The sequence below is a fragment of the Myxocyprinus asiaticus genome, chromosome 20 (genome assembly GCF_019703515.2).
Source record: "Myxocyprinus asiaticus isolate MX2 ecotype Aquarium Trade chromosome 20, UBuf_Myxa_2, whole genome shotgun sequence".
Lineage (NCBI taxonomy): Eukaryota > Metazoa > Chordata > Actinopteri > Cypriniformes > Catostomidae > Myxocyprinus > Myxocyprinus asiaticus.
In genome coordinates, this window is record NC_059363.1 from 13,156,338 (window position 1) to 13,174,194 (window position 17,857).

A 17,857-nucleotide genomic window follows, 5' to 3' on the forward strand; every position below is an offset into this window, starting at 1 on the left:
AGTGTTTGCAGCCGTCCAGGTGCTCTGATCTCATGCTGATCCAATGGAGCCCAGGCATACAGCTGCTCTTTCTGTGTATACAAGAGAAACAGAGAGCTGGCATTAAAAAGAGCTGATTATGGCAAGACAGCACAGTGCAATATATTTTAAATGGCATACAAGATTCTAAAATTAGCCCTCTAATCCCTAGGGCTGCAATGCCATTTAAACAGCAAGAAAAAATGTATGATTCTGTGGAAACACTGTGTGAAGAGTGACCTCTGCTGGCACACTGTAAGAAAAAAATACTTGCTAACGCTACTGGCCAGAGCAGAGCACAAAGGATACATGGCATTTGTCTCGCTGACACTGCCAGCATGCTAGGAAACCAAAATGAAATGCTGTCTCTGAAGCTGTCTATTCACATCAGTGGGGGTTTGTTTAAACAAGCCGTGAACATGCCATTTGAGTAAGACTTGGTGCAGTATTGCACTGCAGGACCAACACCAATTAAAGGTAAACTTTACATTTATGCAGTTGACAGACACTTTTATCCAAAGCAACTTGCAGTGCCCTGATTACAGGGACAATCCCCCTGGAGCAACCTGGAGTTAAGTGCCTTGCTCAAGGACACAATGGTAGTGACTGGGGGATTGAACCAACAACTTTCTGCTTACCAGTTCAATACTTTAGTCCACTACACCACCACCACTCTACACTTTACAAGCTGATATAACAGGTCTGGCTATATACTGTATAATCCATAAATACAAAATCCACTTCCTTGAATGGATAATATTTTTTTTTTTCAACTTAGCATTAATCTTTTCTCTGTGTGTGTGTGTATGTGTACAGTACATTGTGCATGCATTTCAGTGTGTATTTGTGTGTTAACTCAGCTGAGCACACACAGGCATCAACACAAACATAAGAACAGAGAGGAAAAGAGAACTCCCGCCTCTAAATTATACCTTCTACCTGCCAATCAACAATAAACCCCTATTCAAAACACCCACTGGTACCAATGCCCTGATATACATTTATATATCTGCTAAAAAGCATGATTGATGGCTTGGAAAACATGCATTTATGATGTCATAACTGTTGGTTTGTGACAAATAGTTAAACAAAATGATGAAAACTGTCTCCAGTTCTCCTCTTGAAATCACAGCCAATTAAATAACAGTCATAGGCGTAGATTTAGGTAAGGATGATAGCGACATGTCCCTCCCAACATTCGGAAAATCTGAAATGTTCCGAGCAACATTTGGGCAATTTTACCACACAGAAAACACTTTAACTTTTGACTATGTTTTTTATTTGCATTTAAACAATTATTAAAGGTCCTTAGTATAATTATTTATATGTACATTTTTGTTCTGCCTCTTCTGAAGCAGAGCATAAACAGTGTTGTCACGTGGCACCTGTTACTTTTCTCAGCACTGTTCAGGATGCATCAATCACATTTGTTTGTAAGATTTAAAAAAAAAAAAAAAAAAAACTTTTTCTAGAGATTAAATGGGTGGATTTGCATAGGTATCTTTTGTCCTATCCTTGAAATTAATAGATTTAAACTTTAAAAATGTAAACAAGCATACTTGTAAAAATGTTTCCTGTCTAGGTCAAAAATGTCCTGAGTTTTGCATGCAGCCCAATGGATGATTCTGCTTATTTGTCTGGTGAGCGCCCTCTTGAGGAAGACACCTTAAAATTTGAATGACTATGTCAGAGGTGCAGGATTTTAAGATGCGAGTATAACTACTAAATTTGATTAATTTTGCACATTGGAGAAGAACATCAGGATAGATTGGAAAATGTTTTTTCAATAAAATAAGGCATTTGTGATCAACAATGTCATAAGTTATAGGCTAATCCTAAAGCCTAATTTGTTCAGGAGGCCTACTTTTTCAGATAAAAAAATGTGAGAACGTATATATAAGCACTATGATAAAAGTTTATGTGTGAGTGAGGGGAGTTGGAAAGCAGAAAGTGGGAAAAAAATGTCAATGCTCCATTCTCCCCATAATTTCTTTTTCTTGTGATGATATTTTGGACATGTAAATTGTTAAATTACCCTGCCCTTTTGTTTAGATTTCCATTTGTTTAATGCTGGATAATACCTTTTACAGAATGTCACTTAATTTCCTTTGAATATCATTTTCTTGAGGTAAATCTTGGAAAAAGTTCACATTTGATTTTGACCCATTAATCTTAGGTTTATCGGATCGCATATCGCTGTCACATTATCCAAGTTTATCGCAGTGGTCAGTTCTTTATTTGTTTATTCTTTAGAAATTCTTGAAAAAAGGCAAATATTTAATATGATGAGGCACAGAAATAAGTAAAGCGACTTGTTAAATGAGGTAATAATGTTATTTTGCCTAAATAAACAGACTGACTTTCACGTGTTTTCTTTATACCAACATTTTGAAAATTATCCTTGCAATATGTACCTACCAACTTTCAAACCAAACCTACGCCCTCAATCACAGTGTTAAGTCATGTTTTGCATTCTCTTTGGACAACAGTGTTATTGTGCATTTATTTCCATCACTGAGCAGCAGTGTGTGTTAATGCAGAGCACAAGGAGCACTTCTGCTGAATATACTTGCTTTTCTGAACAGGAACCAGCTTATAATAATAATAATAATAATAATAATAATAATAATAATAATAATAATAAACTTTAATTTATAGAGCACCTTTAAAAGCATCTTTTCAAAGTGCTGTACACAAAATAAGCAGTACATAGCACAATAAAAATATAAAAGTAAACATCAGCAAGCAAATGCCAGTTTAAAAAAGTATATCTTGAGTTGAGCTTTAAAAATGTCATAGGTCTGAGCTTCCCTAAGTTCTAGAGGAAGAGAGTTCCAAAGGGTAGGAGCATAGACAGAAAAAGCCCAGTCACCCATAGATTTTAAGCGGGTTTGTGGAACAGTCAACAAATTAGACTGTGAGGAGCACAGTCTGCGATTTGGGGTGTAAGGGATTAACAATGCAGATAAATAATGAGGAGACAAGTTGTGTAATGCTTTGTATGTCAGCATCATAAATTTAAAATCGACACGGAAACTGACTGGGAGCCAGTGCAAGGACTCCAATACAGGAGTAATATGATTGCATGTCCTGGTCCCAGTCAGGATCCTGGCGGCAGAGTTTTGTACATACTGGAGCTTATTGAGTGTGGATTTAGAAACTCTGGCTAAAAGGGCGTAACAGTAATCTATCTGAAAGACAACAAATTAGTTTATCAGCTTTTCAGCTACAGAAAAATTTAGCATAGGGCGCAATCTTGCTATATATCTGAGGTGAAAAAAGTATGCTTTAACAGTACTCTGTACAAAAGAATCAAATGTAAGACTGGTATCAAAAATGACTCCAAGGTTCCTCATTTTACTTTGAGTCTCCAAAACAGAGCCATCAACAAACAGAGACAATGAATCAGCTTTGGGAATTTGATGACGGGAACCTATAAGCATAACTTTGGTTTTACCGCTATTCAGCCAAAGAAAATTATTATTCATCCATGTTTTTATCTCAGAAATACAGTCAGAAAGAAAACAAACATCAAGGTTTTCACCAGATTTTGAGTGTATATAGATTTGGGTATCGTCAGCATAAAAGTGATAATGGAGGCCGAGCAATCGCAGCAGATGCCCAAGTGGAGATAAATAAATATTGAAAGTAAAGGGCCTAAAACTGAGCCCTGAGGAACACCATTGAGTACAGAACTAATGTCAGACCTGTAACCACCCATAGAAATAAACTGTGAATGGACAGTAAAATAGGATTTAAACCAGTTTAAAACTGTCCCCAACACACCAAAAACTCTTTCAAGGTGGGTAAGTAAAAGACCATGATCAACAGTATCGAAGTCGGCTCTAAGATCAAGAAGGATGAGAATGGAAGTTGCTCCAGAATCAGAAGCCATCAACAAGTCATTGATAACTTTGACCAAAGCCATTTCAGTACTGTGAAATTTACAAAAACCTGACTGAAGGGGTTCAAAAAGGTTATTAATTGTAAGATGATTACACAATTGAGAGGCAACAACACACTCATGTATTTTTGCCAAAAACGGAAGATTTGAGATGGGATGAAAATTGTTAAAATCATCCAGGGCAGCATTTTCTTTTTTTGGCACAGGTGTTACAGCAGCAATCTTTAATGCTGCTGGAACAACCCCAGTCTCCAACGAATCATTTATAATACTGAGGATATCAGGGCACCAAACTTCAAAGCAAGATTTAAATAAGCTTGTGGGAATAGGATCAAGCAAGCAAGTGGTAGAATTCATGCTAGATACCTCCCTTGTGAGAGCCTCAGAATCAGAAATTTCTCAGAGAGAAATTAGTGAAAGAAACACCAGCAAACCCAGATGGACGAAAGAGTGAAGCGGTGGAATCAGATGTGACAGAAATTTGTTTGCGAACATTATCGATTTTAGAATAAAAAAACTGAAGAAAAGAGTTACATAACTGTTGAGAAACAGGCAAGGTGGTAACAGCATTGACTTGAAGCAGTCTATTTATAGTTTGGAACAAATGTCTGGGATTTCCTTGATTGTTTACAATAGTCTGAGAGAAATAAGATGATCTTTCATTCTCAATTAATGCTCTGTAATCACTCAGAAGATCCTTCCAAGCTTGATAATAAACAGTCAAGCCAGTAAGACCCCATTTACGCTCCATTTTCCGAAAAGCAGCCTTGATTGACATATTGTCATTATACCAAGGAGCAGAGTGGGCGAAAATAACCTTACGTGACTTTAGGGGAGCAAAAGAGTCTAGATTATTAGCAAGAGCAGAATTTAACTGTAGAACTTTCTCCACCAACAATGTAGGATGCAGATCACTTAAAGTGGAAACAACAGAATTGGAAAAAACTGTCTGATCATTAGACTTCCACTTCCGGAATGTTACTGTTCGGATGGTAGGCTAACATGAATGATACAGTTCCAAATTAAAGAAGACAGCTGAATGATCTGACAGTCCAATGTAAACAGATGAAAAATGTGATACATTCAAGCCATTAGCAATCACAAGATCCAGGGTATGGCCTTTGTTATGAGTCAGGTCAGTTACAAACTGTGAAAAGTTAAATCAATCAAGTAACGACAGAAATTCCTTATTCGTCAAAGAGTCACATGAATGTAAAAGTCTCCCACAATTAAAATTCTGTGGAAATTCATACTCAACGTTGACAGAAAATCAGCAAACTCTGACATAAAAGCTGCATGTGTCTTAGTCTTAGGTGGTTTATAGACTGTAGCAACGATAGTAGATATAGGAGCAGAAATACTCAAGACCAGGCATTCAAATGATGAAAACTGGGGAACGGGCACAGAGCTTATGTTGAACTTCAGGTTGTAAACCACAATAATGCCTCCACCTCTGCCAGATAACCACGGGAGATCTAATACTCCAAAGCCTGCTGGAGTGATCTGGTTAAACAGGAGTCCATCATTTTCTTTATGCCAGGTTTCAGTTAAAAACAATAAGTCCAGCTTTTTATCTGTAAGAAAATCCGATAAAAGCAGCGCCTTGTTATTCACAGAGCGGGCATTAAATAATGCAGCATAAGCCCGGCTCTGAAGTGGAGAAGGCAATGGTTTCATCTCCACGCGGGGAACCGATGTTAAATTACTGTGATCAACACCAGCATAAAACAGTTTGTTGGACTTACGTCGACAGGTAGGGACAAAGATGTTAGGAGAGGATGAGACAGCAAAACTGCGCCTCAAACCCCGATGGATATATAGTTTAGGATGTAGCATGCCAGCGTCTCGACAGAGTTCATAAGAGTCTTTAGCCAGGCAATAAGAGCTCTGTTTTACATTCAGAAGTTGGCATGCAGTGTACCTTAGGGCCATGGTCATTAAGTGCACATACACAGCCGATCCAAGGCTTTGATTCCCCGAAGCACACCGTGAGCTCAAAATCGTAGAATCCACATGTGCAGCCGGACCAAGGCATTGATTCCCCATTGCACGCTGCAGGTTATTCTGGGTGGAACACAGAAGTAAAAACAACAGTCCAAAATATATAAAATGGCACCACCACATCGCAACCATAGAGGCACTGAAAACAATATAACTTAAATGGAACAAACAAAACAAACAAAACGGTGAGAGGAGCAGCAGCCAAACGTGCCAGCGTACCCTCTAACGCTATGAAAGTTGACTGTAGAGAACAGTGTATTTACACTTTTTTTTCACAGTTTGAACCCTTGGTTAATGTAATCCTGTGTTACTGTATCTTGTCCCATGTTTAGAACTGTTCATTCTCAATCCTGAGTAGCCAGCTTTTGAGATTTCACACTGAACACTTGTAAACCCTAGGTTAATAATCTTCTTTGCATATTTACAAGGGAAATATCATTTATTGGACAAGTACAGCACTCCAGTTAATGTGTTTGTCGTTGTTAGACATTTGTAACCTAAAATGCTGAAACCAAACATGCGCTTCTGCAGCTGTACAAAGCACATTAATATTTAATTAAGTTATATAATATTTAATTTCATTTATATGATTGGTTTTCTATTGCTTACCAAAACATTGTAACATTCTGGCACCACAATTCTGAAAAAAAAAAAAAAAAAAGATCAGGGCTTCATAACCCAATGTTAAAAGCAGTGCTAACAACTTTTCAAAATTACAAGTCTAAAAACATTGCATAAATCAGGGTTAAAAATGGCCTAGTGTTACATGTTTAGCTCAATCAACATTATTTGTGGCGTTATTGATTAAAAACTCTTTTCACTATAATTGTTTACTTCCAGTCGCTCTCCAATGCGCGTCCATGAGGGGAATCAGTTCACACTGCTGCCTCTCGAGTGACGTGAGCTTTGGCATCTTCATAAGAACGGACGTGAGACAACCGGAAGTGCAGCTTGATTTGTTTACAAGAGATCGCTGTTCACATGCTTCATTGGTTTTGCTCTCATTTGAACATGCCAGTGTGCTTACGTCATACAAGAGGCAGCGTAAACTGATTCCCCTCATGGACATGCATTGGAGAGTGACTGGAGTAAACAATTATAGTGAAAAGGACTTAAATATCAATCTGTTTCTCACCCAAAGTGATTGTATCACTTTAGAAGACATTCATCTAACCACTGGAGACATATGGGTTACTTTTACTAGCTTATCAAGCTTTTTGGAGCTTTAAAGTGCTGTTTACCATTCATTTGCATTGTATGGACCTACAGAGCTGAGATATTCTTCTAAAAATCTTTGTTTGTGTTCTACTGAAGAAAGAAAGTCACACTCATCTGGGATGGCATGAGGGTGAGTAAATGATGACAGAATTTTCATTTTTTGGTGAATTATCCCATAAGCCAGGGTTAGGCACAGTGTGAAAAGCCTTTGTCTCCACAATGGGAAACAGAAGGTGCAAAACTTGGCAAAACAAAACAGAATAGAAAAAAATTAAATGGATTCCAATGTGTAGTGTAAAGATAGAAATTAAAACATGATGGCTGATGTTTGGACCGGGGTCAATAGAACAACAGGATCACTTGTCTGACCATTTTAAAAATGGGTGTTAATTATGGAGAGACTATTTGCACACCGGTCTGCCACACAGTGCAGCTATTTGCACCCAATGGTCTGGTGAAACCAGAGAAATATATGACAAACTAGACAACAGGTGTCACTGCGGTGGCGTGGGTTATAAAGAAGGTGTGAATATGTAGTGTTGTCCTAGCGACCCCAGTTCGACTCTGCCTTTTGTCCCACTCTTTTTCCCATCCGATTTCCTGTTTCCACGTAATATTTTCTTTAATACTGCTTAAAATAATAGATAAATATGAATATAAATGTTGATTTTATCACAGTAATTTGCAGGAAAGTGTCTGATCCAGAGGCGGGGTCTGACGATCGCACTCGTTCCCACGGCTTGGCATCGCTTGTGTGTAGATTGCAACACTGTATTACTATAGTAATATTGTAGTAACCATGTTTTTTAGCAGAAACCATCGTTTTAATGCAATTAACCATGGTGTTACTTCAGTGAAATGGTGGTAATATAGTAACCATGGTTAATTTTGTGGTTACTGTAAATTTACAACAAAATACCATGATGAAACTATGGTTACTGTAGTAAAACCAAGGTTATTTTTTTTAAGGTAAGTTTAGGGTTAGGGGTTAATGTAGTGTGTATGTGGGACTCTTAAATAAACACAATAAACACACTGCAGTGATGCCCATATACTGTATGTTAGAGTACCAGAGTATGTCCATGTACCAGAGTGTATTAAGAGCCTGGTAAACAGTTACTATGGGGACCTGAAAATATGACATGCAACACAGGAGTACATAACTGGATGGCAGCAACTGGAAAAAGGGATTGCGATGGGATGTTCAATCTCTCCCATCCTGTTCACAGCTGCATTCGAAATCATCCTAATTGGTGCTAGACAGATGGTCCCAGGAAGCACTGTGCAGCTATATGGATGATGTCACAAGTATCCTCCAGACTTTTGCATGTACAAACAAACACTTAAAAAGGCTGGACACCAAGGCCAACAGTTACATCAGGAAGTGGCTTGGCTTGCCGTGTTGTCTTTCAGACGTAGCATTGGAAGAAACATCTTACAACTGCCATTAAAGTCCATCAACCTGGGTTGCAAGTAGGAGAAGACCAGGCTGTTCTTAGAACTTAGAGAATTAACAGACCAGTCAGTGAGGGTCCGAACATGCCGTGCCTGGAAGGCAGAGGAGGTTGTAAACAGGGCAGATTCAAGACTGAAGCAACAAGAGATTAATGGAAACATGTTAATATAAGGTTAAATGCATGGATAGACAGATGTATATATAGATATACAGCTGGATAGATGAATAATAAAAGTATCTCTCATACATACAGCAATGAATACAAAGATGAAGAAGCAACCTTGGGCATGTGACCAGTCTTATGTAACCTGGTCAGCAGACGGCTTATGCATGCAGATGTGTCCATTTGAGGGTGTATGAGCAATGAGTGTGTGCACTTATTTATGCGTGCCATGTACACTATTTGTTTGGCACATGGTCTATAAATAAATGCCCACACAACATAAATATGTGTGTTCACACTGGTAAAATGGGTTAGGAATTATGTGTGTGTGTACAGGTTTGGGTTTTTTAGGTTACAAACTGGTAATTACAAGGGTATTATGCCATAAATGTGGTTTATGAGGACATTTCTAGTGTCCCCATAATTCAAATTGCTTAAAAATCATACTAAATAATGTTTTTTTGAAAATGTAAAAATGTAGAAAGTTTTCTGTGAGCGTTAGGTTTAAGGGTAGGGTTAGCGGATAGAATCTATAGCTTGTACAGTACAAAAATCATTATGTCTATGGAGAGTCCTCATAAGGATAGCCGCACCAACATGTGTGTGTGTGTGTGTGTGTGTGTGTGTGTGTGTGTGTGTGTGTGGTTATGAAAGGAAAAGGGGGAAGGGCAAGTTGCAGAAGCGGTGTTAAATGTTCATTTGTTCAGACACAGATCTGCTTTGGCGGGCGGAGCCACAAGATAACAAGAATGAGAGGGAGAGAGAAAGAACGAGAGAGAGTGAAGTTCAGGCACAGAAAAATGACATTACAGATCAATCATTGGACAATAAATTGCAACACAACGCAATAGCCAACACATTTATCCTTGTTGCAAGGGAACCTGTATTTAATGTAGTCTGGGTCATCATTTTTTCACCTTGTGTTGTTTTGTTGATGGTTTTCATGGATGAGGGCATGTCACGCAACCTGTCCATGTTGGCATCTAGCTTATTTAGCTAGCTATGACAGATGAATAATATGGTAGAATTTCATTGAACACACATCCTTTTACATCAAAAACAAAAATATGGGAAGCATTTTCCCTTTTAAAAGTCAATTTTAAAACCTATTAATTTTGCTATCCTAATTATGTGCTATTATTTGGTTAGTTGCATTTTATTATTGGCATTTAGCATTCTGTTCCTCTGTTATATGTGACCATATCAAAACAGACCTGCAACCCATTTTTATGTCGCGTCCCACCAATTGTTAACCACTGTTCTTGTATACTGTCACTGTAACTTATTAGAACATTCAACTGAGACTCCCAACATAGCTTGCCTGCCAAGGCAGGATAAAGAACCATAACCATTTTCAGCTCTCATCAAACCTATTCTCTCGTTCCATATCTATCTGAAAATCTCATTATTTTTCTTATGCTAAAGAAAATACATAGTTACATCTCTCCCTTGGTCCCAAACAGCTATCATATACTGGTCCTGACTACACCTCGGAAATACACTGGTGGCCAAAAGTTTGGAATAATGTACAGATTTTGCTCTTATGGAAAGAAATTGGTACTTTTATTCACCAAAGTGGCATTCAACTGATCACAATGTATAGTCAGGACATTAATAACATGAAAAGTTACTATTATAATTTGAACTTCTTAAACTACTTCAAAGTGTCATCAAAAAATCCTCCACGTGCCGCAATGACAGCTTCGCAGATCCTTGGCATTCAAGCTGTCAGTTTGACCCCACGTTTCCTGTAGCACTTGCAATAGATGTGGCTGTCTTGTCAGGCACTTCTCATGCACTTTACAGTCTAGCTGATCCCACAAAAGCTCAATGAGGTTAAGATCCATAACACTCTTTTCCAATTATCTGTTGTCCAATGTCTGTGTTTCTTTGCCCACTCTAACCTATTCTGTTTTTTTTTTTTTTCTGTTTCAAAAGTTGCTTTTTCTTTGCAATTCTTCCCATAAGGCCACCACCCCTGAGTTTTCTCTTTAGTGTTGTACATGAAACTGCTGTTGAGCTGTCAGCTGAGGACATGTGAGGCATCTATTTCTCAAACTAAAGGCACTGATGTATTTATCCTCTTGTTTAGTTGTACATCTGGCCTTCCACATCTCTTTCTGTCCTTGTTAGAGCCAGTTGTCCTTTGTCTTTGAAGACTGTAGTGTACATCTTTGAATGAAATCTTCAGGTTTTTGGCAATTTCAAGCATTGTATAGCCTTCATTCCTCAAAACAATGATTGACTGATGAGTTTCTACTGTGTTTGATATAATGGCAAGTGATTTTCTAGTACGAAATTAGCAATGTAGCATGATTACTCAAGGATAAAGTGTTGGAGTGGTGGCTGCTGGAAATGGGGCCTATCTAGATTTGATCAAAAGTGACTTTTTTCAAATAGTGATTGTGCTGTTTTTTACATCAAATATGTCCTGAATATAATTTATGATCAGTTGAATTCCACTTTGGTGAATTAAAGTACCAATTTCCTTTTCCGAAACACCAAAATCTGTACATTATTTCAAACTTTTTGGCTGCCAGTGTGTGTGTGTATATATATATATATATATATATATATATATATATATATATATATATATATATATATATATATATATATACTAAATAGCTAGCTACATAAATAAAACGACAAGCAATAAATTGATATTAATCAATATTATTAATAGCTATTACAATTTAAATGGAAACAATCTTCAATTACAATTTGTGTCATAATCGTGCAGCAAAAACTCATAAGAACACTTGCTACAATGTAACAAGCTTATTGGGTACCACGGCTACCACGATAGATAGATAGACAGACAAACAGACAGACAGACTTTGGTAATACACTGTGATCTTGACTAAGACCATAAGCCGAGACCCAGACCCAGACCAAGACCGTGTTTAAGACCACATGATCAAGTCTCCAACTCTGATATATATACAGTATATATAGGGAAGCTTCTGCAATGTTTTGCATAAAAAATGTGGAAGATTAATAGAATGTACCTTTAAAGACAGAGATAATTAAATAATTGAATGGTCATACATTAAAGGTGGGCTTGTCGGTGACATCTTGTCCTGTAGCCGGTTCCCTGAGGCAGTCACTGAACGGCTGTAGAATCCCCAGAGCTAGAATACGGGAACAGAATCTTTCAACTTCCAGTGCACTACTGTCACCCTCAGAACAACCCCACTGCATTAAACACCTCTCCAGCAGAGACCGACCTGTAAGAGAGAGAAACTGAAAAGATCCATATTCAAAGTAATATGGGAAGATCAAAATACCACATTAGTATGTAACTGCACTCCACCATTGCTTTAACAAGTAAATAACTGATAAATAAAACAATGGTTATTTTTAAAGTGCTTCTTGAAGAATCCAGACATTTAAGAATCGCCACTAAAGTATCACAGTTTCAAGAACTGGGGACTATGCTGTAGCTTTAAGCCACAAAACATATAGAGTGGAAATAAACTGATACATAATTAATTTTAGTAATATTTCACATCTGATTTAAGGACAGCTATTTCATTTAGTGGGCAGACATGTACATGTATGTGCATTCTAAACAGGAATATCTTCCCACACAGAGCATAAACATACACTTGAACTTCCTCTCTTTCATTTATCAGGTGGACACAAACTCAATGTCTCGCCCTGCAGTCTTCCATCACCCTCTGGAATATTTCTGTGCAGCATCAATAAACATAAACAGAAAGAAAAAACAAATCCTCTCTCTCTTTGTCTACAAAATATTGTTCTCATTTTCCATTTATTCTATTTACTGAAAATAAAAGTGCAAATAAAAAGTACAATAGTACAATAAAAGTACACTAAAAGTGATTTGATTTGATTTGATTTGAAATATTAGAATGTGTTTTGAAAATTTAATGAGCAGACTAAAAATGAAATTTGAAACAGCTATCCTGCTGAAAAGACCAGCTTCAGGCAGCGTGAATCTCTATGCTGGTCTTTGCTGGTTTGGTTATGGTCTAGCTAGCCTTCCATTATAGTCATGCTGTTCCTCAGCTAAACGCAGTTGGTAAAGCTGGTCGACCAGCATGATATTCCTGGTAAAACTGGATGACAAGGCAAGTCTTGTTAAACTTGTTAGAAAGAGTTAGAAATTATCAGATCATTCTGAAGTCAAATTACTGATAGTTAGCTGGATGCTAGCCTTGTTAAAAAAAAGTTTATGAAATCCATCTAACAGACTTGCCGCCATACAACTCCCAGGCATCAGGATGTGCATATGTTTATCAGTCTGCTAGGAAACAAGTTTAATTTGCAAGTTTTCAAGTTAGCAGTCTGCTAAAAGGTCACCATTCACCATCATGGCATTGAACCTTTGTAAGATGATCAAAGCTGGCTTGTGACTGCGAGGCTTGCTTAATGCTAAAATATGTCTAGGGCAAAGTTTGTTTTTACAGGGAATTAACTATTATACACAGTAGATACGACTGCATGATCATGAGAACAGGAAGCTTATCGTTTTCAGATTCTCAAGATTGGCCTGTTTCAACCGGCTGTTTCATGACATCATATGGTATTATCATAACATGCTTGGTTTCTGCAAAGATTATAGGGCTACTGGATTGCTTGAATGTCTGTGTTTTGGCTGTTGTCATTCTGTATTGATAAAATCTAAATGAAGCCATACTGAACAATACTGTAATCTGGAGGCCTTTGGGAGTTCTCTAGATTAAATCAAGTCTTAGAATTGCAGATTATTTCTCTCTAACATAAACTGACAATAGATGCCATGCTGCATTGCAATATTGTGCTTTTTGACTTTCAAAATCTGTTGGTCTTTGACCTGATTAACATTTGATGCATCAGTGTGTTTAATGCTTTGTAAATAAATTCAGATATGCATGCTAGCTTTGCACCTACATTCAGGAAGTGAAAACAGAACAAAATAAACAGAATCAGGCAATAGAATCCAATGTCTTTATTTTTATTTTTTTTTTCTGTATCTCTGATCTGTCCTAATGTAACCTTGATGAATGACTTGGCAAGAGCTGTCTCTATGCATAAACCACTCAAGAACATTGAGTGTGTGTCTTTATGAGTGTGTATTTGAGTGACTTCCTGTGGCATTCTGATTCAATGAAGCAGAAGCCAGAGCTTACTTAGCCAGTAGCCAATATGTGCCTGTGTGTGTTTGTGCATTGCGTGAGTGTAATGTGCATATTTGAGAGCCAGATTTTACGTGTTTAGACTTCACTGCTCACTAAGCCTGGAGTGGAGTGAAATACATCAAGAGATAAAGAAAGAAAGGATTATGACTAATGAAAAGAGAAGCCAAAAAAGCAATCCCCTCTTATAATATAAGATGCCATGGCAGCATATTGTTTTACTATCTCCTAATGGGATCATAATCATACATTTTATAGTTCATAGGATTGCTTATTACAAAAGGGAAATTTACATATTTCCAGCAAAAGAGACTTGAACCAGCACAGGAAGATTAACCAGTGGAAATGCATGATAATGATACTTGTACAAGTAAAGTGAGCATGATTTGCAAGGATGTATTCCTGGCTCAACCTTTCTGTCAAACAAGCATAGTCCTACCCTTAACTACCCCTAAAGTTAGTGATATGGTAGGTTGAAAAGAATGTTGTTCAAGTCCCAACCCCAGCCCTAAAATCTCAAATCTAATTGTTTGATAGGAATGTTTTTCCATGACCCACAAAGATATTGATCCAGGAACATCCTACTTGGAGAAATCAAATTAAGCATATAAATTAGGTGGAGTCTGCACCAACTCGTACCCCTAAAACTAACCTTAACCTTCTCTTACAAAAATCAACCATGGCTTTACTACAGTAACCATAGTATCACCATAGTATGTTGTAGTAAAATCATAGTAACCACAAAATTAAACATTGATACTATATTAACACCATATTACTGCAGTAACACTGTGGTTAATTGCATTGAAACTATGGCTTCTACCAAAAAACATGGTTGCTACAATATTACTATAGTAAAACCATGGTTAATTTTACCTGGATCAAACCTTTTTCTCAACTCATCAACCTTCACTGTGACCAAATCACTGCAACAAAATCAACCTTTATATTTATTTTCATTTATTAGTAGTAGTATTAAAAGAAATATTAATATTGGAGACAGGAAACAGGATGAGAAATATATGGACAAAAGGCAGAATCGAACCCGGGTAATCCGCAAGAAAAAAGCACATCCACTCTCGTTACACCCCACGCCACTGTAGCAACACTACTGTAGGTGCGCATCTTGTGCAAATATTCACTCCATTTATATAATTGCATTGAATTTCATACCTTTGTATTTTCATGTTAATACACAAACTAAAACAGATGCAGCAAAATAAGAACCGCTCACTCACCTGAAAAGACATCTGGAAAGGTGGATGTTTGCCTGGGTCTGGCAGTCTGGAAACATCTTTCAATAGCTCTGATTGACCACGTATGGCTTCACACCATTCATCATGGCAGCCCACTGGCCCTGCAATGCTGCAGGACCTCTTTCACCTTGCTCTCCAGCTCCCTGCCCTGTGAGACACTTGGCATGAGCCTAATTCTGGGCCGACCCTACGAGGGCATATAGGGGATGGTAAGGGATTTGTGCATGGGGAGATTATGGGTGAGGTGAGCTGTCTGGTGGTCATTTTAACATAGGATGTGTGTCTTGTAGGATACGGTTTAACCCCAAGATTTGTACTGGAAGTTCTATGAGGTCGTGACCCAGGACCTAAAAAGTTCTCGGATGACCATTTCGTGATAGACACAGCACTGCTTTTTCTTCTTCTATGAGTGGAATGCCTATGCTCTTCCTCCTCTATAGCATCAACATCCTCAAATGGCTCTACGTTCAGCTCTACACTACTAATACTCTTCTGCGGCACAAAAATGACCGGCTGATTTTTGACATAGAGTTGACTTTGGGGTCACTGAGCTGATCGGCTGAATTCATCCCTACCTCTAGGCTTTGGGTTAGGCTACTGTTACCATAGTGAGATTCTTCCAGTGGAGATGAAAGAGAAGAACTCTCCATAATCTCCTCGGCACCCTTGTAGGAGGTGGATGTCGTTGCTGTGCTATCCTGAAAACTGTAGTTACTGGCTGATTTGGGAAAAACTACCAAGGTGCCATGGAAGCTGCTCGTCTTAGTGATAGTATCCTGGATGCTGTAGTCATTGGGTAAATTGATGATATTTGTTTGATCAGCCTTGTTTGCAAAGTCAATCACTTCTCCAACTGACCCTGCTTTTAATGTGATTTTAGTAACCCCTACCTCTGTGCCAACTGTACTATATCTTGTTCCATGATGTCAGATACAGATATACTCGCTCCTCTCTCTGGTTCACCCATACCAGCAATCCTCTTTCTATCTCCACTTGTCAGACCCAGAGTGACCTCAGCCTGGCCCTCAGACCCTAATTGTCCTTGCCTGTTTCCACATCTACTGATAAGCCCCTCAGCAAAACCCCCCATCTGCTGCTGTCTGATCGTCTTCTGGATATCGGACAGTAGATCCTGAGCTTCAGTAGCTGAGTGGTAGCTGTAGAGGTCTGTATCAGACCCTGAGCCCTCAGTCTCTTTCCCAACATCTTCATCTGTCATATCCAGGGTTGAGTGCCTGCTTTCGGCCATTAGTTGCTTTCTCTCCAGTTTACTGTCAGGAGTCAGACCCTCAAACTCATTACCCGACAATCCACTGTTACTGCTGCCATTGGCATCCACGCTCTTAATCCTAATCCCACCATCCAGTACATCCTCTTTGGACAACCCTTTTCAGGAGAGACCCTTTCGGATGTGGATGTTGGAGAATACAGAGATTTTAGAGCCATCTGATTTGGATTTCTTCTTGTCCGACGAGTCGCCTGATAATTTACTGGCTTTGCTTTCAGACTTCTTAATCTTCTTGAGATTTTCTGGGTCTCGGCAATCAGTGCTCGCCCCATTCCCACTGCCTTCTGCTCTCGTAGTGGCTGTGTGCTTCTTCTGCCTGGCCTCCTGGTTTCCCATGTTCCTCAGAAGGCGAACACCTTTAGTGATGAGGCCATGCTGGGAATGTGTCTGCTCAGGCTGACTTTTCTGTTCTCTCTGCTGCTCTCGCTTCTCTCCTCTCTCCCTCTCCATGCCCCCTTGCACTTTGTCCCCTTCCCTCTCTAATCCCTCTCTCTCCACCGCCATGAGCAGCTGCCGTAATGATGCGAGCTTTGATGCTGTAGCTGAGAACTGTCTGAGAGACAGCTCCCCCTGCCTCCCCATCTCTCGCTCTGTCTCTCCCTCTCTTTCCCGGACTCTCTCATCTGATCGCTCTGTCAGGCCACATAACGGGCTGCTTGAAGAGCAGCCCAACTGAGCATGTGCAGTGAAACCCTGTGAGGGTGAGGACTGCTGTTCCTTCTGATGAATTTGCTGGTGTAATAACTGTTGCTGGTGTCTCCTGATAAAATTAGTCAAGCTGCTCTTCCTCCTTTCTTTCCTCAGCTCTCTGAAGGGAGATGAGTGGAAACTCTCTCTTACAGGTAACTGCATCTCTATCATCTGTATGGTTTTCATCTTGATTCAAATATGATAGAAAAACACACTTGTTGAGAATACTGACCTGAGACAGGGACAAAAGGATAATCTTATCAGACATAAAACAGAGTAAAACAATGAGAAACTGATGAACAAATAATATGGTCAATCCCAGTGTTGTGGAACATTCCATTTAAAATAAATGTGTGAATTTATTGTGTTGGGCCTGCATATAACTCTCAATTCTAATAAATACTTTTTTATTTTGTTGTCAAAATGAACAAAATAACCAAAAATTGGGTGTTATACAAATTTATATGGGCTAGTATATGAGCTATAACATAGTTCATATTTTTCTAGCCCATAGTACAATTAACTGTATCTTTTTCATTCAGCTCTACATAGCATTGATTTACACTGGATTAACACTGTCCTCAGATTTGCTGAAATTCAGGCAGCACTTAGGGAAAACAAGTGTACTGACATTCATACCTGTTAGAATGAATCTCATGGTGTCATAATATAAACTGGGTCTTTGAAGAATGAGTGTTGATAGTCAAAAGAAAAGGCAT

At 38.5% G+C, this 17,857-nt stretch overlaps 1 pseudogene; it reads right to left on the minus strand.

Moving 5' to 3' along the window:
• Positions 1-17,324, minus strand: part of LOC127411038 (formin-2-like) — an 83,552-nt pseudogene extending 66,228 nt beyond the window's left edge.
• Between the last annotated feature and the right edge of the window lie 533 nt (positions 17,325-17,857).